This window comes from Lucilia cuprina, chromosome 5, assembly GCF_022045245.1.
Source record: "Lucilia cuprina isolate Lc7/37 chromosome 5, ASM2204524v1, whole genome shotgun sequence".
NCBI classification, from domain to species: Eukaryota; Metazoa; Arthropoda; class Insecta; order Diptera; family Calliphoridae; genus Lucilia; species Lucilia cuprina.
Window position 1 is genome coordinate 2,139,924 of NC_060953.1, and position 26,125 is coordinate 2,166,048.

At 28.1% G+C, this 26,125-nt stretch overlaps 1 long non-coding RNA gene across 1 annotated transcript in view; it reads right to left on the reverse strand.

The window, feature by feature from the left end:
- LOC124420296 overlaps positions 1–26,125 on the reverse strand; it is an 86,521-nt gene that overhangs the window by 4,404 nt on the left and 55,992 nt on the right. The window contains exons 3-4 of the long non-coding RNA XR_006941100.1: positions 25,512–25,584; positions 1,234–1,315 (exon numbers count right to left, since the gene is read on the reverse strand). This is a non-coding gene — a long non-coding RNA (uncharacterized LOC124420296). The remainder of the gene's footprint in view (positions 1–1,233; positions 1,316–25,511; positions 25,585–26,125) is intronic.

The window sequence follows — 26,125 nt, forward strand, 5'->3', positions numbered from 1 at the left end:
ACTTTTCTAAAGAAAACTTTCAATATGAAACTTTTCTAAAGAAAACTTTCAATATGAAACTTTTCTAAAGAAAACTTTCAATATGAAACTTTTCTAAAGAAAACTTTCTATATGAAACTTTTCTAAAGAAAACTTTCAATATGAAACTTTTCTAAAGAAAACTTTCGATATCAAACTTTTCTAAAGAAAACTTTCAATATGAAACTTTTCTAAAGAAAACTTTCAATATGAAACTTTTCTAAAGAAAACTTTCAATAAAGAAAACTTTCAATATGAAACTTTTCTAAAGAAAACTTTCAATATGAAACTTTTCTAAAGAAAACTTTCAATATGAAACTTTTCTAAAGAAAACTTTCAATATGAAACTTTTCTAAAGAAAACTTTCAATATGAAACTTTTCTAAAAAAAACTTTCAATATGAAACTTTTCTAAAGAAAACTTTCAATATGAAACTTTTCTAAAGAAAACTTTCAATATGAAACTTTTCTAAAGAAAACTTTCAATATGAAACTTTTCTAAAGAAAACTTTCAATATGAAACTTTTCTAAAGAAAACTTTCAATATGAAACTTTTCTAAAGAAAACTTTCAATATGAAACTTTTCTAAAGAAAACTTTCAATATGAAACTTTTGTAAAGAAAACTTTCAATATGAAACTTTTCTAAAGAAAACTTTCAATATGAAACTTTTGTAAAGAAAACTTTCAATATGAAACTTTTTTAAAGAAAACTTTCAATATGAAACTTTTCTAAAGAAAACTTCCAATATGTAACTTTTGTAAAGAAAACTTTCAATATGAAACTTTTGTAAAGAAAACTTTCAATATGAAAATTTTCTAAAGAAAACTTTCAATATGAAACTTTTCTAAAGAAAACTTTCAATATGAAACTTTTCTAAAAAAAAACTTTTAATATGAAACGTTTTTAAAGAAAACTTTTTAAATAAAACTTTTCTAAAGAAAACTTTTTATATAAATCTTTTCTAAAGAAAACTTTCAATATGAAACTTTTCTAAAGAAAACTTTCAATATGAAACTTTTCCAAAGAAAACTTTCAATATGAAGCTTTTCTAAAGAAAACTTTCAATATGAAACTTTACCTCTTTACTTCAAAGTCAGATTTTCTTTTGTCTTTAGATTGATGTCAGTTTTCTAATAAAAATTGTCTTTAATTTGAAGACATTTTTGTATGGAAAATTGGTGATATTGGAAATACTTTAAAAAACTATTATTTACCTTAAGAGATTTGATTTATCATAAATGTCCGATTCTAAGGTTTTTAGCAAATTATTCTGCATTTCAAAGTAATTGGGGGGAGCTGTAAGAAAAGAAATATTTTATTTAAATAAAAAATTACTAATAAAATTAAAAGTTTTAAAAAGAATTTTAAAAGAAATATCAAAGTTTGTTTTTAGAATTATTTAAAACAAATTGTCTGTCTGCATAACTTTTTCTTCATTTCCCCCTGCAATTGAAAATATATTTCTCGTTATTTGATGTTATGTAAATATTCTTAAACAGATTAAAAAGATATTAATTTTTTAACAAAAATTTAATTACACAAATCTACTTCTTTCCGTTATAGTTAAATATGTATGTACATATATCCACGTGTTATAATTAAACAAATTTAATTTATAAATAATTAATAACACTTATACGCCATGTCTCACTTCCACTGCAAAATATAAAATTTTATTACATTACATTACAGCCGTGTGTAAGGAATCACTGCTGGTATGGTGCGAGTGCAAAGTTATAACTTTGCAGGTGATTATTAAATTTTTAATGAAGTTTAAATTGAAACAGACATTGTTTAAAGGTTTATTTTAAAATAAACATATATTTTTTTACTAGATTTAGCCACCCACCAACAGCGGCTGCTAATAAAGAAAAAAATTTTGTGGCAAAAAAAATAATTTAAATAAAAAAGTAAAGCTAATGTAATGGTTTCTAGTTAGAAGCTTGAGGGAAAGTAAGAGAACAAAAAAATGAGTTACATGTGCTATACCATTAGACATACCGACAGACGCACTGAAAATGTGTATAACGAACTAACTGGCTGGTATAGAACATATAAAGTAATGTAGAGGTAATGTAAAAATTAAATAAAAAAACCTGAGTATAAAAACATTACAAATTTACCCCAGAGCTTTAGAGAAAAAAATGTAAACAGCAGAAAAATTGTATACACAGTTTCTTAAAATTCTTTTTAAAGCCTTAAAATAAAAAAAATTAGGAAATTTGAATTTCTCCATTTAAGAACCTCTGCTTAACAATTTTTCATTATATTTCTTCATATGATGTCTGTACGTTTTAGCAAATGTATTTATATTATATTAAATAACATTTTGTAAACATTTATATAAAAAAATGCTTAATGTAAACAAAATTCTATGAAAATGTTCTAATAAAAACATTTACTTTTTAACATTTGTTTTTTTTTATTAAAAAGATTTCTTTCTTTTGGCAGGAGTTAATAGAAAAAATTATAAATAAAAAGTAGCCTTAATCATTATTTAAGGAAACACACTGGGGGATTTGAGTATAAAAGAACAAAATTCTAAACAATAAATAAATTACTTCTAAAATTAAAATGTCTATATTTATAAAAATACTAAAATATTATTTAAAAATACTTTTTATACCAAAAATGTCTACAAATTGAAGAAAACTTTTTTCAAATTGAAGACAACTTTTCATATCTTTAAAAAAACAATTTATTAAAAGTTTTCTTTAGAAAAGTTTCATATTGAAAGTTTTCTTTAAAAAAGTTTCATATTGAAAGTTTTATTTAAAAAGTTTCATATTGAAAGTTTTCTTTAGAAAAGTTTTATATTGAAAGTTTTCTTTAGAAAAGTTTTATATTGAAAGTTTTCTTTAGAAAAGTTTTATATTGAAAGTTTTCTTTAGAAAAATTTACTTTTTAAAGTTTTCTTTAGAAAAGTTTTATATTGAAAGTTTTCTTTAGAAAAGTTTTATATTGAAAGTTTTCTTTAGAAAAGTTTCATATTGAAAGTTTTCTTTAGAAAAGTTTTATATTGAAAGTTTTCTTTAGAAAAGTTTTATATTGAAAGTTTTCTTTAGAAAAGTTTCATATTGAAAGTTTTCTTTAGAAAAGTTTCATATTGAAAGTTTTCTTTAGAAAAGTTTCATATTGAAAGTTTTCTTTAGAAAAGTTTCATATTGAAAGTTTTCTTTACAAAAGTTTTATATTGAAAGTTTTCTTTAGAAAGGTTTTATATTGAATATTTTCTTTAGAAAAGTTTTATATTGAATGTTTTCTTTAGAAAAGTTTTATATTGAAAGTTTTCTTTAGAAAAGATTCGTATTGAAAGTTTCCTTTAGAAAAGTTTCATATTGAAAGATTTCTTTAGAAAACTTTAATTTGAAAGTTTTCGTACGAAAAGCTTAATTTTCTACAAGTTTATATAAAAAAACTTGCTTGAAAATACACTACTGACCTTTGACCTAAAAATATATTTTTATCTTGTATTATTCCCTTAAACGATTTCCAAATATAACCTAGTAAAAATTGCGCTTAAATTTCTGGGAAAAGAAAATAGCAAAAATTCCTTAAATATTTTTTATTGTTTCATTAAAATAAATCTTTCTTTGGCTCTCATTATACATTGTTTTTCTTACTTTAACTCAAATATTCTGCTTTATTACATGAACAATCCTATTTATTGCTGTAATCATGTGAATGTGGATTGAGCCCGTTAGTTTTAAAAAGGATCAATTTTGACTCACACTAGTTACTTTTGTGGCTACAGGTGTACTTTAAACTAATTAAGTAGTATGATAGACAAATCCTTTCAATATCAATAAATTATTGAATTTTCTCACTAGTGCTTCAACAAGCTCTTGGTAATGCAAAGAGTGTTAAACGATTTTTTCCAGGACTTGAAACTGTTTCATTTTAATTAATCTATCGGGCTTCTGTTTAAAATATTTTCGCACAAAAACGAAACTTAATTTTATTTTCTACTTTTCTTTTTTCGCACATATAAAACTCTTAGTACAGAGATTTTAATATGTATGTGTTCATCATAATTTTCATGTTTTTCTTGCTGTTTTTGTTACTTATTATTTCAATTATCATTTAAACATAAACTAAACAACTTCTGGCACTGTGGAAAATCTAAATATGTATGAGTTTATGTAAGTATGTATGTGTAAGTGAGTTAATTATTAAAAATCTACACTTTCTGCTTCATGCAGTAGAAAGAGATTTAAAGGAAAGCAATAATTTAATGAATGAATTTCAAAGTTAAAGGTTTTTTTCTTAGCCTTAACATTTAAGAAAATTTTTTGTTAGAAAAATATCTTTAAATTAATGAAAACTTTGATTAGAAAACTTTCTTCATATTAATAAAAATTTTTGTAAAAAATACCTAATTTTTAAGATTTCTTTATATTGATGAAAATGTTTGTTTTAAAACTATTTCCATGTTGATAAAAACTTACAAAATCGTCTACATATTGAAGAATGTTTTCATTATAAAGTTTTCTTCGTATTGATGAACATTTTCATATTTCAAGGATTTCCTCATATAATGAACATTTTCATTTTAAAACTGTATTCAAATTGATTGCTATAATAATGTCATAATGATGACTATTATCTTTAGAAACTCGTATTCTTACTGATGCAAACTTTTATTAGGAAACCGTCATCATATTGATGAAAATTTTCGCTAGAAAACAATCGTCATATTGATGAACATTTTCGTTAGAACACTACCTTCATATTGAAGAAAACTTTTGTTAGGAATTCGTTTTCATACTTACGAAAATTTTCATTAAAAAACTATATTCATATTGATAAACATTTTTGTTAGAAAACTGTCTTCATATTGAAGAAAATTTAGTTAGGAGACCGTCTTTATACTTATGAAAAGATTGTTTTTTATTTAGAATAACACTCATTAGGAAACCGTCTACATATTGATGATCACTTTCAATAGAAAAATGTCTTCATATTGATAACAACTTTAGTGATAAAACCGTCATCATATTGATGAACATTTTCTTCATTTTAAATATAGTTTTTCTTAGAAAAGTTGATGAAATTTTTTGATGAAATACTGTCTTGATATTGATGAACATTTTAATAAGAAAACTGACCTTACATTGATAAAAACTTTTGTTAGGAAGGAAAAGTTCAGATCTTATTAGTTAGATAACTGATTTCATATTGATAAAACGTTTCATTAGGATTTCGTCTTCATAGTAATGAACATTTTCATTAGAAAAATGTCTTCATATTGATGAAAACTTTTGCCATGAGACCTTTGTCATATTAATAAACATTTTTTTAAGTGTCTTCATTATAAAGACTGGTTTTTATTAAAACAGTTGATAAAAACAGTCGTTAGAATATTGTTTTTATATTGATGAATACTTTCATATGAAAACTGACATCATATTGCTAAAAACGTTCGTTGGAATAGAAAAGTTAAGAAACGTGTCTTCAAATAGATAAACATTTTCACTTGAAAGAACATTATCGTTTAAATATCATATCTAAAACTTCTCTATATTTATAACATATTTTCGATAAAAAAATTATTATTGAAAATCAATTCCTTTCTCTTTCTGCCTAAGAGTTTGTTTTTTGTAATTTTTTTTTTAATATCTTACCAGTCATATGCATAAGAATAAAAAATAAACAACTAAAGAAAAAAATCATACTTATTCATGTACTAAGTCCTTGTTATCGGAGAAGTAAGGAAAATATTACAAGTTAAGCAGCAAGAAACACATACAGTTAAACAGTGCCAAGACAAAAAACAAGAATGAAGAAAGCAAAACATACACATCCAAGGAAAACAAAACATATAACGTTAATACGTTTACAAAGTTAAAGGTGAACAGGTTTGATTTTACAAACACATATCTAAACTCACTAGTTACCTTACTAGTCTCTTGAGAACCAATTGTGGTTTCCATTCTTTATTCCAAAAAGTATCCGGTGATTTGTGTGATACATTGCTTTTCAGCTACAATTACTGTACCTCACTCCCTATTAGTTCTCCACCATTACCATCTGGTCTTCCCAAATTACTTTCTCCCCATGAAACATTTTGTGGCTTTAAAAACTTTACTGTATACGTTTTCTTTTACATATACAATAGTGTTTCCTTCGTGACCTTATAAAAATTTGTATGCCTTTGAATTTATCAGATACTTGTTGTTTTTGGTCTCCTTTCTTGTTATTGTCGCTGTCGTTAGTTTGCAGTACGGAGCAAAAAAAATAAAAACGTTTTTTCAATTATCAAGTGCAAGGTAAAATTGTTTATAAAAAAAAGTAATAATAAATTGTAAAAATAATGTCCTTGTTAAAGAAAGAAAAATTTACGATATTGTTGTTGGTTTGATTTCATAGCAAAGGAATGTTTAAAATGAATATTATGTCTTTTTGTGGCAGGATTTTCAATAAAGTATGAGCGATAGAAGACAAACATTTTGCGTGATTTTTGCAAATAATTCAAATTACAAATAAATGAAATTAAAATAAAACATTTAATTTATACGGACATTTGTTGAAAAAAAAATACTTTTAACTTTTCTATAAAAAAAAATTGTAATAGAAAATGAAACTACAGTTAAGAAAAGACTGTGTTCACTTTAATTTGCTAACCTTTGAGTGAAAATATAAAAGTCCATTCTCTGCCTAAATCAGATAAGCTACAGCCAAAAGGATGAAAATTTGTGATCACTCTTATTTCCTACCAAAAATCGATGTTTTGAGTGAAAACATAAAAGTCCATTTTCAGGCTAAATTAGAAAAGATACGGCCACAGGGATAAAAATCTGTGATCACTTTTATTTCCTTCCAAAAATTGATTTTTTGAGTGAAAATATAATAGTTCATTTTCTGGTTAAACTAGAAGAAATATAGCCAAAAGGATGAAAATCTGTGATCACTCTTATTTCCTACCAAAAATCGATTTTTTTAGTAAAAATATTTCTGGCTAAACTAGAAGAGATACAGCCAAAAGGATGAAAATCTGTGATCACTTTTATTTTCCACCAAAAATCGATTTTTTGATTGAAAACATAAAAGTCCATTTTCCTGCTAAACCAGAGGAGCTACAGCCAAAAGGATGAAAATCTGTGATCACTTTTATTTCCTACCAAAAATCGATTTTTTGAGTGAAAACATAAGAGTAAATTTTTTGGCTAAACCAAAGGACCTACAGCCAAAAGGATGAAAATCTGTGATCACTTTTATTTCTTACCGAAAATAGATTTTTTTAGTAAAAACATAAAGGTCCATTTTCTGGCTAAACTAGAAGAGATACAGCCAAAAGGATGAAAATCCGTGATCACTTTTATTTCCTACCAAAATCGATTTTTTAGTGAAAATATAAAAGTTCATTTTTTGGCTAAACTAGAAGAGATACAGCCAAAAGGATGAAATTCTGTGATCACTTTTATTTCCCACCAAAAATCGATTTTTTGAGTGAAAACATAAAAGTTCATTTTCTGGCTAAACTAGAAGAGGTACAGCCAAAAGGATGAAAATCTGTAATCACTTTTATTTTCCACCAAAAATCGATTTTTTGAGTGAAAACATAAAAGTCCATTTTCTGGCTTAACTAGAAGAGATACAACCAAAAGGATGAAAATCTGTGATCACTTTTATTTCCTACCAAAAATCGATATTTAGCCAAAATGATGAAAATATGTGATCACCTTTATTTCCTTCCAAAAATCGATTTTTTTTGGTGAAAACATAAAAGTCCATTTTCTGGCTAAACTAGAAGAGATACAGCCAAAAGGATGAAAATCTGTGATCACTTTTATTTCCTACCAAAATTTCTTACCGAAAATCGATATTTTTTGTGAAAACATAAAAGTCCATTTTCTGGCTAAACTAGAAGAGATACAGCCAAAAGGATGAAAATCTGTGATCACTTTTATTTCCTGCCAAAAATCAATTTTTTGATTGAAAACATAAAAGTCCATTTTCTGGCTAAACTAGAAGAGATACAGATAAAAGGATGAAAATCTGTGATCACTTTTATTTCCTACCAAAAATCGATTTTTTTAGTGAAAATATAAAAGTCCATTTTCTGGCAAAACCAAAGGAGCTACAGCCAAAAGGATGAAAATCTGTGATCACTCTTATTTCCTTCAAAGAATCGATTTTTTTTTTTAGTGAAAAGATAAAAGTCAATTTTCTGGCTAAACCAGAGGAGCTACAGCCAAAAGGATGAAAATCTGTGATCACTCTTATTTCCTACCAAAAATCGATTTTTTGAGTGAAAATATAAAACTCCATTTTCTGGCTAAACCAGAGGAGCTACAGCCAAAAGGATGAAAATCTGTGATCACTTTTATTTCCTTCAAAAAATCGATTTTTTTTAGTGAAAACATAAAAGTCCATTTTCTGGCTAAACCAGAGGAGCTACAGCCAAAAGGATGAAAATCTGTGATCACTCTTATTTCCTACCAAAAATCGATTTTTTGATTGAAAACATAAAAGTCAATTTTCTGGCTAAACCAGAGGAGCTACAGCCAAAAGGATGAAAATCTGTGATCACTTTTATTTCTTACCAAAAATCGATTTTTTGATTGAAAACATAAAAGTCCATTTTCTGGCTAAACTAGAAGAGATACAGCCAAAAGGATGAAAATCTGTGATCACTTTTATTTTCCACCAAAAATCGAGATTTTGAGTGAAAACATAAAAGTCAATTTTCTGGCTTAACTAGAAGAGATATAGCCAAAAGGATGAAAATCTGTGATTACTTTAATTTCCTACCAAAAATCGATATTTAGCCAAAAGGATGAAAATATGTGATCACCTTTATTTACTTCCAAAAATCGATTTTTTTAGTGAAAACATAAAAGTCCATTTTCTGGCTAAACTAGAAGAAAAACAGCCAAAAGGATGAAAATCTGTGATCACTTTTATTTCCTACCAAAAATCGATTTTTTTTAGTGAAAACATAAAAGTCCATTTTCTGGCTAAACCAGAGGAGCTACAGCCAAAAGGATAAAAATCTGTGATCACTTTTTTTCCTTCCAAAACTCGATTTTTTAAGTGAAAATATAAAACTCCATTTTCTGGCTAAACCAGAGGAGCTACAGCCAAAAGGATGAAAATCTGTGATCACTTTTATTTCCTTCAATAAATCGATTTTTTTTAGTGAAAACATAAAAGTCCATTTTCTGGCTAAACCAGAGGAACTACAGCCAAAAGGATGAAAATCTGTGATCACTTTTTTTTCCTTCCAAAAATCGATTTTTTTAATTGAAAATATAAAACTCCATTTTCTGGCTAAACCAGAGGAGCTACAGCCAAAAGGACGAAAATCTGTGATCACTTTTATTTCCTTCAAAAAATCGATTTTTTTAGTGAAAGCATAAAAGTCCATTTTCTGGCTAAACCAGAGGAGCTACAGCCAAAAGGATGAAAATCTGTGATCACTCTTATTTCCTACCAAAAATCGATTTTTTGATTGAAAACATAAAAGTCAATTTTCTGGCTAAACTAGAAGAGATACAGCCAAAAGGATGAAAATCTGTGATCACTTTTATTTTCCACCAAAAATCGATTTTTTGAGTAAATTCACTTTTGTTTCCTACCAAAAATTGATTTTTTGGTGAAAATATAAAAGTCCATTTTCTGGCTAAACCAAAGGAGCTACAGCCAAAAGGATGAAAATCTGTGATCACTTTTATTTCCTTCAAAAAATCGAATTTTTTTAGTGAAAAGATAAAAGTCAATTTTCTGGCTAAACCAGAGGAGCTACAGCCAAAAGGATGGAAATATGTGATCACTTTTATTTCCTTCCAAAAATCGATTTTTTGAGTGAAAATATAAAACTCCATTTTCTGGCTAAACCAGAGGAGCTACAGCCAAAAGGATGAAAATCTGAGATCACTCTTATTTCCTACCAAAAATCGATTTTTTGATTGAAAACATAAAAGTCCATTTTCTGGCTAAACCAGAGGAGCTACAGCCAGAAGGATGAAAATCTGTGATTTCTCTTATTTCCTACCAAAAATCGATTTTTTGAGTGAAAACATAAAAGTCCATTTTCTGGCTAAACTAGAAGAGATACAGCCAAAAGGATGAAAATCTGTGATCACTTTTATTTCCCACCAAAAATCGATATTTAGCCAAAAGGATGAAAATATGTGATCACATTTATTTCCTTCCAAAAATCGATGTTTTGAGTGAAAACATAAAAGTCCATTTTCTGGCTAAACTAGAAGAGATACAGCCAAAAGGATGAAAATCTGTGATCACTTTTATTTCCTACCAAAAATCGATTTTTTGAGTGAAAACATGAAAGTCCATATTCTGGCTAAGCCAGAGGAACTACAGCCAAAAGGATGAAAATCTGTGATCACTTTTATTTCTTACCGAAAATCGATTTTTTTAGTGAAAACATAAAACTCCATTTTCTGGCTAAACCAGAGGAGCTACAGCCAAAAGGATGATCACTGTGATCACTCTTATTTCCTACCAAAAATCGATTTTTTGATTGAAAACATAAAAGTCCATTTTCTGGCTAAACTAGAAGAGATACAGCCAAAAGTATGAAAATCTGTGATCACTTTTATTTCCTACCAAAAATCGATTTTTTTAGTGAAAATATAAAAGTCCATTTTTTGGCTAAACCAAAGGAGCTACAGCCAAAAGGATGAAAATCTGTGATCACTTTTATTTCTTACCGAAAATCGATTTTTTTAGTGAAAACATAAAAGTCCATTTTTTGGCTAAACCATAGGAGCTACAGTCAAAAGAATGAAAATCTGTGATCACTTTTATTTCTTACCGAAAATCGATTTTTTTTAGTGAAAACATAAAGGTCCATTTCTGGCTAAACTAGAAGAGATACAGCCAAAAGGATGAAAATCTGTGATCACTCTTATTTCTTACCGAAAATCAATACAGCCAAAAGGATGAAAATCTGTGATCACTTTTATTTTCCACCAAAAATCGATTTTTTGAGTGAAAACATAAAAGTCCATTTTCTGGCTTAACTAGAAGAGATACAGCCAAAAGGATGAAAATCTGTGATCACTTTTATTTCCTACCGAAAATCGATTTTTTGATTGAAAACATAAAAGTGAAAATATAAAACTCCATTTTCTGGCTAAACCAAAGGAGCTACAGCCAAAAGGATGAAAATCTGTGATCACTCTTATTTCCTACCAATACTCGATTTTTTGATTGAAAACATAAAAGTCCATTTTCTGGCTAAACTAGAAGAGATACAGTAAAAAGGATGAAATTCTGTGATCACTTTTATTTCCTACCAAAAATCGATTTTTTGAGTGAAAATATAAAAGTCAATTTTCTGGCTATACCAGAGGAGCTACAGCCAAAAGGATGAAAATCTGTGATCACTTTTATTTCCTACCAAAAATCGATTTTTTTAGTGAAAATATAAAAGTCCATTTTCTGGCTAAACCAGAGGAGCTACAGCCAAAACGATGAAAATCTATGATCCCTCTTATTTCCTACCAAAAATCGATTTTTTGATTGAAAATATAAAAGTCCATTTTCTGGCTAAACCAGAGGAGCTACAGCCAAAAGAATGAAATTCTGTGATCACTCTGATTTCCTACCAAAAATCGATTTTTTGAGTGAAAACATAAAAGTCCATTTTCTGGCTAAACTAGAAGAGATACAGCCAAAAGGATGAAAATCTGTGATCACTCTTATTTCCTACCAAAAATCGATTTTTTGATTGAAAACATAAAAGTGAAAATATAAAACTCCATTTTCTGGCTAAACCAGAGGAGCTACAGCCAAAAGGATGAAAATCTGTGATCACTCTTATTTCCTACCAAAAATCGATTTTTTGATTGAAAACATAAAAGTGAAAATATAAAACTCCATTTTCTGGCTAAACCAGAGGAGCTACAGCCAAAAGGATGAAAATCTATGATCCCTCTTATTTCCTACCAAAAATCGATTTTTTGATTGAAAACATAAAAGTCCATTTTCTGGCTAAACCAGAGGAGCTACAGCCAAAAGAATGAAATTCTGTGATCACTCTGATTTCCTACCAAAAATCGATTTTTTGAGTGAAAACATAAAAGTCCATTTTCTGGCTAAACTAGAAGAGATACAGCCAAAAGGATGAAAATATGCGATCACTTTTATTTCCTACCAAAATCCAATTTTTTAGTGAAAATATAAAAGTCCATTTTCTGGCTAAACCAAAGGAGCTACAGCCAAAAGGATGAAAATCTGTGATCATTTTTATTTCCTTCAAAAAATCGAATTTTTTTAGTGAAAACATAAAAGTCCATTTTCCGGCTAAACCAGAGGAGCTACAGCCAAAATGATGAAAATCTGTGATTACTCTTACTTCCTACCAAAAATCGATTTTTTGATTGAAAACATAAAAGTGAAAATATAAAACTCCATTTTCTGGCTAAACCAGAGGAGCTACAGCCAAAAGGATGAAAATCTATGATCCCTCTTATTTCCTACCAAAAATCGATTTTTTGATTGAAAACATAAAAGTCCATTTTCTGGCTAAACCAGAGGAGCTACAGCCAAAAGAATGAAATTCTGTGATCACTCTGATTTCCTACCAAAAATCGATTTTTTGAGTGAAAACATAAAAGTCCATTTTCTGGCTAAACTAGAAGAGATACAGCCAAAAGGATGAAAATCTGTGATCACTCTTATTTCCTACCAAAAATCGATTTTTTGATTGAAAACATAAAAGTGAAAATATAAAACTCCATTTTCTGGCTAAACCAGAGGAGCTACAGCCAAAAGGATGAAAATCTGTGATCACTCTTATTTCCTACCAAAAATCGATTTTTTGATTGAAAACATAAAAGTGAAAATATAAAACTCCATTTTCTGGCTAAACCAGAGGAGCTACAGCCAAAAGAATGAAATTCTGTGATCACTCTGATTTCCTACCAAAAATCGATTTTTTGAGTGAAAACATAAAAGTCCATTTTCTGGCTAAACTAGAAGAGATACAGCCAAAAGGATGAAAATCTGTGATCACTCTTATTTCCTACCAAAAATCGATTTTTTGATTGAAAACATAAAAGTGAAAATATAAAACTCCATTTTCTGGCTAAACCAGAGGAGCTACAGCCAAAAGGATGAAAATCTGTGATCACTCTTATTTCCTACCAAAAATCGATTTTTTGATTGAAAACATAAAAGTGAAAATATAAAACTCCATTTTCTGGCTAAACCAGAGGAGCTACAGCCAAAAGGATGAAAATCTGTGATCACTCTTATTTCCTACCAAAAATCGATTTTTTGATTGAAAACATAAAAGTCCATTTTCTGGCTAAACCAGAGGAGCTACAGCCAAAAGGATGAAAATCTGTGATCACTCTTATTTTCTACCAAAAATCGATTTTTTAAGTGAAAACATAAAAGTCCATTTTCTGGCTAAACTAGAAGAGATACAGCCAAAAGGATGAAAATCTGTGATCACTTTTACTTCCCACCAAAAATCGATATTTAGCCAAAAGGATGAAAATATGTGATCACATTTATTTCCTTCCAAAAATCGATTTTTTGAGTGAAAACATAAAAGTCTATTTTCTGGCTAAACTAGAAGAGATACAGCCAAAAGGATGAAAATCTGTGATCACTTTTATTTCCTACCAAAAATCGATTTTTTTAGTGAAAACATAAAAGTCCATTTTCTGGCTAAACTAGAAGAGATACAGCCAAAAGGATGAAAATATGCGATCACTTTTATTTCCTACCAAAAATCGATTTTTTTAGTGAAAATATAAAAGTCCATTTTCTGGCTAAACCAAAGGAGCTACAGCCAAAAGGATGAAAATCTGTGATCATTTTTATTTCCTTCAAAAAATCGAATTTTTTTAGTGAAAACATAAAAGTCCATTTTCCGGCTAAACCAGAGGAGCTACAGCCAAAATGATGAAAATCTGTGATCACTCTTACTTCCTACCAAAAATCGATTTTTTGATTGAAAACATAAAAGTCAGTTTTCTGGCTAAACCAGAGTAGCTACAGCCAAAAGGATGAAAATCTGTGATCACTTTTATTTCTTACCGAAAATCGATTTTCCATTTTCTGGCTAAACCAGAGAAGCTACAGCCAAAAGGATGAAAATCTGTGATCACTTTTAGTTCCTACCAAAAATCGATTTTTTTAATGAAAACATAAAAGTCCATTTTCTGGCTAAACTAGAAGAGATACAGCCAAAAGGATGAAAATCTGTGATCATTTTTATTTCTTACGAAAGTCGATTTTTTTTTTTTTTTGTGAAAACATAAAAGTCCATTTTCTGGCTATACCAGAGGAGCTACAGCCAAAAGGATGAAAATCTGTGATCACTTTTATTAACATAAAAGTCCATTTTCTGGCTAAACTAGAAGAGATACAGCCAAAAGGATGAAAATCTGTGATCACTTTTATTTCTTACCAAAAAACGATTTTTTAGTGAAAACATATAAATCCATTTTCTGGCTAAACTAGATGAGCTACAGCCAAAAGGATGAAAATCTGTGATCACTCTTATTTCCTACCAAAAATCGTTTTTTTTTTTGAGTGAAAACATAAAAGTCCATTTTCTGGCTAAATTAGAAGAAATACAGCCAAAAGGATGAAAATCTGTAATCACTCTTATTTCCTACCAGAAATCGGTTTTTTGAGTGAAAACATAAAAGTCCACTTTCTCGCTAAACTAGAAGAGATACAGCCAAAAGGATGAAAATCTGTGATCACTTTTATTTCCTACAAAAATCGATTTTTTGAGTGAAAACATAAAAGTCCATTTTCTGTCTAAACTAGAGGAGCTACAGCCAAAAGGATGAAACACTGTGATCACTTTTATTTCCTTCCAAAAATCTATTATATTAGGCTAAATCAGAGTTGGTAGGGGCTAAGAATTCTATTGGCTAAATCTTTTTGCATTCCCTCTTTAAAACAAATATGAAGTTTTTTGTTTGGAAAACTTAAATATTTGTTTAATTTTCTGCCCATAAATTTATTAATACTTTATTGTGTTGAAATGCATTTGCACTCGTGCAAAACAGAAAAATGCATTCGAGCACGCATTTTAGTTGACTTTTTATTGTTGTTGTCACAACAAAAGAGATTTATTTTACGCGCCATTTTACAATTTTTTCCCCGATTGTTTTTATTTGAATTATTATGCAAATTATAAATCGTGTTGTTCGGTTCCTGTGGCGTTTTTTTTCTATTTGCTTCATCTGTGTAGTTGTCGCCAGATATTAAAGGATTTGCTTGTTTTAAAAAGCGGAAACATACAAGTATTTGTTGTCATTGTTTATTTATGGAAATATTATTTGAAACAAAAAACGTTCGGTAAGTAGTATAATAATTTAATGTCTAAGGGATTTTTTTTATAAGGAAACAAACGTTAAAAACAGCTAAATATAATAACTAAGTTAACTAAAATGAAGATTGTATCAGGAAAGGATTTTTTATTACAGTAATTTACTCTAGTGTTAATTGTGCACTTTGCTCTTAGTCACTCCAAGCCTATTTTAAATGCTACAGAATTCTAACATTAATTTCTTATATATTTTTTTTAAATATTAGAAATGATTGTCATAAATTTAAAATGTTAAATAAATCTTTTCAAAGCATTTAAATTAAAATCCACTTTGCACTAAAAAAGCTTTCTACAAACGTTACATAAAATTTAACTGGTCTAATTTATTAAAATCCAATTGGTTTGTATTACAATTTGAAATATTTGCCATGGCGCCATCTATTGTTAGTTGACTATAACTTCTTATTGGTATTTTACTTATTTATTTGTCGTTGTTATTTCATTCAAACCTGGTTATTGTTATAAAAGAAACGTATGGACATGAAATACTAATCACAATAACAAAAACATAACATTCACAATAGTATAAATACAGGAATACAGGGTTGTTTTTTTGAACAACAAACCGTTAGCGGAAGCGTTAAAAGAAACGTTTTGATTAGATATCTTAATTGCGCAGAGTTTTCTTAATTTTCTTATAGAAAAATTGTTGTATTTATACACAACTTTTCTAGAAAAGTAGACAATTTTTCTATAGAAATATTGCTCTATAGAAAATATGTTATATATATATATAGACAACTTTTTTATAGAAAAGTTGCGCTATATACAGACAACTTTTCTATAAAAAGTTGCTCTATATACAGACCACTTGCTACAGAAAGGTTGCTCTATATATAGACAACTTTTCTATAGAAATGTTGCTCTGAATACATACAACTTAGTTCTACTTTTAGTTCAGTTCTAAGTCGGTTCTAGTTTAATTCTAATTCAGTTCTATTTAAGTTCTAGTTCAATTCTAGTTCAGTTTTAGTTCAGTTCTAGTTCAATTCTAGTTCAGTTCTAGTTCAGTTCTAGTTCAGTTCTAGTTCAGTTCTAGTTCAGTTCTAGTTCAGTTCTAGTTCAGTTTTAGTTCAGTTCTAGTTCAGTTCTAGTTCAGTTCTAGTTCAGTTCTAGTTCAGTTCTAGTTCAGTTCTAGTTCAGTTCAAGTTCAGTTTTAGTTCAATTTTAGTTCAGTTTTAGTTCAGTTCTAGTTCAGTTCTAGTTCAGGTCTAGTTCGGCTCCAGTTCAGTTGTAGTTCAGTTGTAGTTCAGTTTTAGCTCTAGTTTAGCTCTAGTTCTAGTTTAGTACTATTTCAGTTATAATTACCTGCACTGTTCATAGCGGTTTAATTTTATAGAGAAGTTCCTTGAACTGAGAAGTTGCTCGGTCTGTGTTCTTTTCCTTTTGTTTGATAATTTAAAAATATTTAGCATTTAACTTGTGTTTAAACACAATTTTACTTTTGATGAAAACATAATGAGGCATGAATTATTATTAAAACATCCTACTTAAATGAAATAATAAATGTTTTATATTAAAAAAGATCTGGTTATTAACCCGTGTCTTATTGTTGTTAAAATAATTGTCAAAAAAAAAAAAAAAAACGAAACACAGATGTATTTATTGAAAACGGCTCATAAATATTATTTACCGAAACGCACACATTCTCATCATCATTACGATGTATTTACTAACAAATATTCCATTGGGAATACTTTTCAAAAAAAAAAAAAAAAAGAAAAAAACAAATATATTAAAAAATAAAATTTTTGTAAAATTTTTATTTAGTGTGAATAATAAATTAACTTTGATTTCAGGTTTTATTTTGTTGTTTAAAATAAAATTTAAATTAAAATAAAAATGCCTTTTGGCATCAATTTCTTTCTAAATGTTTTTTTGTGTTTTTTTTCATTCAACGTAAAAGGTCAATGTTTGTATGTGTATGGGATATGCGTAAGCGCGAGCTGAGTTAGAGTAAACAGTGTGGTGTAAAACTAAAGAAACTTATGGATATTGGAATAATTTTGAAGGTTGTAACAGGTTTAAACATTTTTATTTAAAAATTTGTCTAATGAAAAGAAATTTTTAGGTTTTTAAAGCAAATTGCCTTTAATAATGTTAAAGACTGATTTAGTTGACCTTTGACCTTTTAGAACTGGCAGTTATTAAGCACAGATTTAGAAACTTTTGTTAGGTTTATTACTTTAAACAAATGGGTTTTATTTTTACAGAGATTTTTTCTTTAATTGAAGATTGGCTTTTAGTGAGTTATTTTCATAACTTAATTTTGTTTTGCTCCATACTATATAAGTGTTTGTGTGTGTGCATATGTTGGCCATCTATGAAAATCCCCTAAAATAAATCTACTGAAGTTAAAAACAATAAAAATTGAGAAGCTAAAGGCCAAAATAGACTCAAATATTAAATGTTAGCCCGTTAGTTCTAGTTGTAAACAGAAACCCCATTTTATGGCTTTAAACGCTTGAGAATTACTCCAGTTTTTCTAAACAGAGACTAACTAGACTTATTTTAATTAGGAACAGCATGGTAATACAGAAAATGGTTTATGACAAGTTGCTGCCTGTTGCTCAAATTTGTGTTGCTGTTGCTACAGTTATTGTTGTATTGTTGTTCAAAGAGCATGTTAGTCAATCGACAACTAACTAGATAAATATTAACAAAAAATCATAAACAAAATGTTAAAACAAAGACTAAGTTCACATTTAAAATTCAATTTGTTTTGTTAACGTTTTAGGCAATATTCCCAAAAACATCACCAGAGGTTCTCAAATGACCAAAAAAAAAATATTATAAAAATCTTATTAAAATTAAAGAATATTAAGCCGAACTAAATGGAAAACTTTTGGGAACCACTGTTTTGATATTAAATATCCATATTGCTATAAATTCAATCAAAAAATTCACTTGTTGCTTTAACAAACCAAAAAGACATTCCAAAATAGTAAGAATAACTAAAGCAAGGTGCGTTAACCACCACCAACACCGCCTCACTTTACTACCACCAATAGGTCTGATTGGTTTTTTAATTTTTTTCTTTAAAATTCGACTTGATTTTTGTTTATTGTCTGTCCCTTGCACTGTCTGTCTGTCTGTCTATCTGTCCGTTGTTTAGTTCGTAAGTATGTCTTCACAAATACTCCTCTTTTTCCTGACTTGGCTAGAATGCTTTAAGGTCAATGAATTCTTTCTTTTCTTTTTAGTTTGTTTTTTTTTTTGTACGTATGTTTTTGTACATAAATGTGTCTGTCTGTCGTGCTGTATGTATTTATGTGAATTTTGTTGTATATTTTTTAAAGTATTTATTTTTTCAGAAATTAAATAATTAAGTGTTACTGGTTTTTTGTTTTTATTTTTTTTTCTGTAAAAACTTTTGTAAGAATATGCATGTGCGTGCTGGTTCTATAACAAAAAAAAAAAAACAAATATGGTTAAAAAACAACAATTATTTAAAATATTATTAATGATTGCAACGAAGTTTAAATACACTAGCTTTATAATAATTATATGGCTGATTTTCCAAGGAAATGTTGCTTTAAGAATAAGTTATTTTTCTATATAAGAAAGGGCTTTTATCAAGACAACTTTACTAAAGGAAAAACTAACTAAAAACTAACTTTCTATAGAAAGACTGAAACCCGTACGAGTCTATTATAAACTGAGCAATTTTCTATAGAATATTTTTTATAAATTAAGTCGTCTTTAAACTGAGTAAGTTCTCTTTAGAAATATCTAGTCTAGACTAAGCCACTTTTCTGTAGAATTGTCTTGCCTAGACCGAGCAACTTTTCTTTAGAAAAGTCTTGTCTAGACCGAGCAACTTTATTATAGAAAAGTCTTGTCTAGACCGAGCAACTTTTCTATAGAAAAGTCTTGTCTAGACCGAGCAACTTTTCTATAGAAAAGTCTTGTCTAGACCGAGCAACTTTTCTATAGAAAAGTCTTGTCTAGACCGAGCAACTTTTCTATAGAAAAGTCTTGTCTAGACCGAGCTACTTTTCTATAGAAAAGTCTTGTCTTGACCGAGCAACTTTTCTATAGAAAAGTCTTGTCTAGACCGAGCAACTTTTCTATAGAAAAGTCTTGTCTAGACCGAGCAACTTTTCTATAGAAAAGTTTTGTCTGGACCGAAAGTTCGAACAACTTTTTCCATAGAAAAATTTCCGAAATTTCAAACAATCATTCTACAGAAAAGTTGACTCAAGTCCTAGCAACTATAATATAGAAAATGTGGCCAAGTCTGAGAAATTGTTCTATAAAAAATTCTACAACTAAACGAGCTCATTTCTTACCTAAAAATAACCTGGTAACTTTTCTTTAAAAAAAAATAATATTTGTTTCAGCCTTAAATTTGTTTACTTCCCATAGTGTTTCAATACCCAAAATTTATGGTTATATCATGAAATCAGTAAAATACACAAAAAATTAAACAAAAAAGCGTTAGGTTCTTTAGTATTGATACTTGACAAAAACTTAATCAAACAATGAACTCTTTTGACCAGAGGACGGATATTTTAACAAACTAAATAATATTCAAACACACACACACAATGACAAGTCATTTGCATAAATTAAGAATAATATCGGACTCAAGGGGGGTTCTCTCTCTCTATTGGTCACACGCTTACTCTCTCCGCCCTCTAAGAATAGAGCCTGCGGTAATTATTTATACAGACAAACAACAATAACAAAAAGAAAAAGAAGGTATAAAAACTTTGATTAGTCATTACTATTTTCTATATATATTTATTATAAAGAATAACAAGATATTTCACTACTTGAACTCAAACAAAAAAATAAACGTGAATTCAATTTTTTTTTGATTCAAACAACAACATTTAATGTTTAATGAAATTAAAAGAATTAAATTATATACAATGAACTCAAGTTGAAATTATAAATTTGAATTTAACCGATATTCACAACTAGTATCAGCAATTTTATCGTCACCCTTTTTTATTTTCCAAGTGAGTACTTGAGATACATACAAATTATATACCGCCAACATAGGTTTCAAGAAGAAACTATAATAAAAATAGTTGAAATGTTCTACATTTTTGTCAAGCATTTTTTCGAACAATTGTTTTTATATGTAAAATAATAGTTATTCATTTGAAGATACCAACAACCAACTATTGTTGTACTACTTGAGAGTTATGTACTTTTATTCATGACTTTCTTTTGAATTAAAAATTTTGAAATTATTTTGAGTTTTTATTTTTCATCAACCTGACTGCAAACATTATTTAATAAAATGAACAGTGTAACGATTTCAATACAAATTGTATATAGAAAAGTTGCTTGGTGGCAAATCAAATTTCTACAGAAAAGTTTCAAAGACAAATTTTTGTCTTCTGTTGTAAAGTTGCTTGGTTTCATAACAACTTTTTTTGTAGAGAAGTTGCCTGGTTTCTAGACAACATAATATAAAAAAGTTACTTTATTTCAATAACTTTTCTCTGTAGGAAATTTGCATAATTTTAAGACACTGTTTTGAAATGTTGCTTAGTTTCACAACAACATTGTATAGAAAGTTGCTTTCAATTCAAGTTGCTCAGCCTAGAGACAAGCTTTCAGCAGATCATGTAACACTGTGTCCTTAGTAGCAACAACATTTCAACATACTTTTTTTAAAGTTGCTTGGTTTCACGACAACTTTTCTTTACAAAAATTTCATAGTTTCTAGACAACTTTTCTTTAGAGAGTTGCTTGGTTTCACGATAACTTTTCTTTAGAAACATTTCATCGTTTCTAGACAACTTTTCTTTAGAAAACACAATATCTTTAAATTTGTTCAAATTCAAATAAACTGTTCCATAGAAAAGTTGCTAGATCTCAAGTTAATTAAAGTTGCTTATCCTAGAGACAACTTTTCAACAGATCATGTAACACTGTGCGCTTTTAGTAGCAACAACATTTCAAAAGGTGTTACGCTTTTTCGTATCCATAAAATAGAGAAAAAAACAGTAGATTCATTAAATGTAGGACGTGGAATAATTAAAGAACTTTTTTGTTTAACAATTTTTGTTGCTGCTTTTTTATGATAAAAAGACATAAAACTATAGAAAAAAGCGCTTCGGAATGAAAACGAAACAGAAATACTAACAAAAATATATATACAATATACATATAAATAAAACAAACGGCGATAACTGTCTTTAAACACTATTTGGGGCTGAAAACTAAAAATTAAAATAATAAAATTACTACCAAGTCGTGATAGTTTTTTAAGTATTAATTTTAATTTTCATAAAAATTGTAAATTAAACTACTTAATGTTTAAAAAACGAAATAGTATAAAAATTACAAACAAAAAACAATTACCCTATATAGTAGATACACGTGTGAAGTGTGAAGGGTTTATGCACAAGTTGTAACTGATGTTTTCAGGATAACAAGACAAAAAGTCTGAATATTACATTAGATAAGGGTGTTAATCATTCCTTTAAAAAAAAGTTGATTGAACTTGTCTATATACTAACGACTAGACTATATACTTTAAAATATGCTAGACTATATTCTAGGATAGACTCGACTATAGACTAGACAATAGACTGGGGTATATAGACTAGGTTATGACTGACCATAGACTCGACTATACACTACACTATATTTTAGACTATACACTAAACTATAGGCTAGACTTCAGACTAGTATGGACTAGACTAGGCCATAAACTAGAATATTGACCTGACTATAGACTAGACTATAGACTAGACTATAGACTGGACTATAGACTAGACTATAGACTAGACTTTAGACTAGACTAGACTATAGACTAGACTTTAGACTAGACTATAGACTAGACTATAGACTAGACTATAGACTAGACTATAGACTAGACTATAGACTAGACTTAGACTAGACTATAGACTAGACTATAGACTAGACTATAGACTAGACTATAGACTAGACTATAGACTAGACTATAGACTAGACTATGGACTAGACTATGGACTAGACTAGACTATAGACTATATCATAGTCTATAGTCTGGACTTTATTATAGTTTAAAGAAAATAAAAAAAAAACATTTTTATAATATTTTTCTTAATCCACCACATATTGCATTCAATTAGTGTATGACGTACAAATTTGTTTAATTTGGTCTTAATGATTCAGTTTTTTCTTCGATTGAAAAGAAAACAAAAATAAATAAACAACTTTCTTTTATATAATAGTTATTTTTTGATATTTAAAAAAAAAACTTATATTTTGAATTATAAATAGAAAAAACGAAAAGAAGTGGAAAAAGTATGTAGTAGAGACAAAAACGATCAATTTCGTTTGTCTAATGAGCAACAGGTTTTTTTCACTCTCATGGCTTCAAAATATTTCTTTAAAGCAATTCGAAACAATTAAGTTTAAATAGTTTTTGGGAACCAATTTATACCACATATTTATTAACTTATTTGCTTTTACTTGTTAACGTGCTTTTTTGGTAACATTATTTAAACGAAAAGTAAATTTATACAAATGTTAAAAATTTTGAAAGAAAAAGAAGAAAATAATAATTAATGAGTGGAAATGTAATTAATCAGTTTGAATTTATTTGTATTATCATCCCGGGATAAGTTGTTGATGTTAAATTACAATTTATTTGACATCATTTTTTCTTTGTATTTTACTTTTAATAACAATACTTTAACTTATTTAATTTTTATCTTTTTATTAAACAAATAAATATGTTTTTATAGTCTTTTATTTTCTGAGTGAAAAAAACTGATGTCATCTCAAGTGTTTTTTTTTTTTTTGTTTTGTTTTTAACAGAAAAGAAATTATTTCGTTGTTCCCAAATAAATAAACGAACATTGTCAATAAAACTCTCACGTGTTAAATTGGTAACGAAATTTTTCGTATCGAAATTAATGATTAAAATGAAAGGTTTTTTAATTTAAAGAAAAAAACTAACGAATACAATTGCTTATACAATTGCCTGCCTGTTTGTCTGTCTATATTTTTGTACTGTTAATAGTCTGTTTAGTACAAAAGTAATCATCCATCTTTGCCACCCTTTTATTAAAAAAAACAATTAAAGGAAAAATTAATTTTAAGAATTTTTTTCTTTTTTTATGAATATAAATAAAGATAATCTTCAGATCATATTTTACAGACTAGACTGTAAACTAGACTATAGACTAGACTATAGACTAGACTATAGACTATACTATAGACTAGACTATAGACTAGACTATAGACTAGACTATAGACTAGACTATAGACTAGACTATAGACTAGACTATAGACTAGACTATAGACTAGACTATAGACTAGACTATAGACTAGACTATAGACTAGACTATAGACTAGACTATAGACTAGACTATAGACTAGACTATAGACTAGACTATAGACTAGACTATAGACTAGACTATAGACTAGACTATAGACTAGACTATAGACTAGACTACAGACTAGACTATAGACTAGACTATAGACTAGACTATAGACTAGACTACAGACTAGACTATAGACTAGACTATAGACTAGACTATAGACTAGACTACAGACTAGACTATAGACTAGACTATAGACTAGACTATAGACTAGACTACAGACTAGACTATAGACTAGACTATAGACTAGACTATATACTAGACTATAGACTAGACTATAGACTAGACTATATACTAGACTATAGACTAGACTATAGACTAGACTATAGACTAGACTATAGACTAGACTATAGACTAGACTATAAACTAGACTGTAAACTAAAATATAGACAATATTATAGACTGGGCTTCAGTCTAGATAAGCCTAGAGACTATACTATAAACCAGACAGAATATATTATAGACAAAACTATAGACTATAAACTAGACAATAGACTAGAATATAGACTGGACTATAGACTTAACTATAGACTAGACTATTGACTAATCAAATAAACTATCAAATAAATTCTATGTTCCAAACTATGGTATACACTTAGACCTGAAAATGGAGTAGTCTATAGTCCATTGTCCTGTCTGTACACTGAACTAAAGTTCTACGAATTTTCTATCTCATTATCTATAGTATAATCTACACCACAGTCTAGAGTAGATAGAGTTATTTTACTTTTTTGTATGCTCCCGGTATTTTTAAGAATTTTTTTTTTTTTTTTTTTTGTATTTTCTAAGATAATATAAATATTTGTAGGTCAAACAAATATACAACAGTTTTTATTTAGGACATACATATATTTTATAAATTTATTTTATTTAGGTATAAAAAATGTTAACACTTGTTAAAATATTGAGTTGCATTTTTTCTGTATGCTTTCTAAAAATATTTGTTGCTAAATAAAAGTTCTAACAAAGTGTGCAAAATTTCTAATAAATTTCTATTTATTAAAGACTAAAGTCTTCAGTTCAAGGGAGTTTAAAAGCGAATTTTTCAAATTCATATTTAGCTTTAGTTGTTAACAAATTTTGTATTATGCTTGAAGATCATTAGTTTCAAACTTTAATGAATTTCGAGAAGATAGTTATCGATAACATAACATTCAAGCCAACGTTATCTTTTAAACTACCGGGTATTTCCTAAGATTGCAACGAAAAGAGGAGGGTTACACACATAAGCCTAAAGGCAGACCATTACACATGTTTTTTAATATCTACTGCTGGTATTGATATTTCTACAACAATACTTTAATAGTTTCTTGAACTGTTGGGCTGGTCAGAATACGTGTGTGTGTAATCAGTAGTTTTATGCTTCAAAGTGTCAAACAATAGTTATCAAAGACAATTGTATTAGAATTTATTTGTTGATCCTATATTATCAATGTATAAACAATAAACCAGGATATTGATGAGAGGACAATTTTTCACTGGCAGAATAAAACATTTAAATGTCAAGGATGTTTCTTGTGAATAAAGAGATGAAAGAAAACCTATAACAAATACATAATGTTTAAATTTAAAGTACAATGACCGTGTTGGAATTATAAATTACCCCCATTAATCAAGAGTTAAGAAATAAAACATGTTTCGGATGATTTTGCAAATATCAAATCACGATCGTTTTGTTCTAGACACAGGTGATCGAGAATATTAGTTGGATTAGTTTCAATTGTCTGTCTTTTTTAGGAGATTAATTTGCTTAAGATTTGTCAATTAAAACAATAGAGAATTTAACTTATGTTTAACAAAGACACATTAAAAGACATTAGCCACTTACATTGATCTTTAATTTCCTTAGTAAAATCCTTCAAAAAAATTCAGGTGATCGATGGTTGAGATTTCTTGAAATGCTGAAAAGAAAAGTTGAAAGTGGATTAATTAATTTTGAGTCAAATACAAAGATCAAGGATTTTTACACTTTAATTTACGTGATTTTAAAAACGATATTAGTTGGAACTTAAACAATTGCAAGTTCTTAATATAAATAACAAATTCCTTGAATTAACAGTAGATTACTTGGACTCAAGTACAGACTTAACCATAGAAAAGACTATAGACTAGACACTATAAGCTAGACTAGGGTATAGACTATACTATAGACTAGACTATAGACTATACTATAGACTAGACTATTGACTAGACTATAGACAATACTATAGATTAGACTATACGCTTGACTATAGGCTAGACTATAGGCTAGACTTTAGACTAGATTATGAACTAGACTAGACTATAGACTAGACTATAGAGTAGACTATAGAGTTGTCTATAGACTAGACTATGGAGTAGTCTATAGACTAGACTATAGACTAGACTATAGACTAGACTATAGACTAGACTATAGACTAGACTATAGACTAGACTATAGACTAGACTATAGACTAGACTATA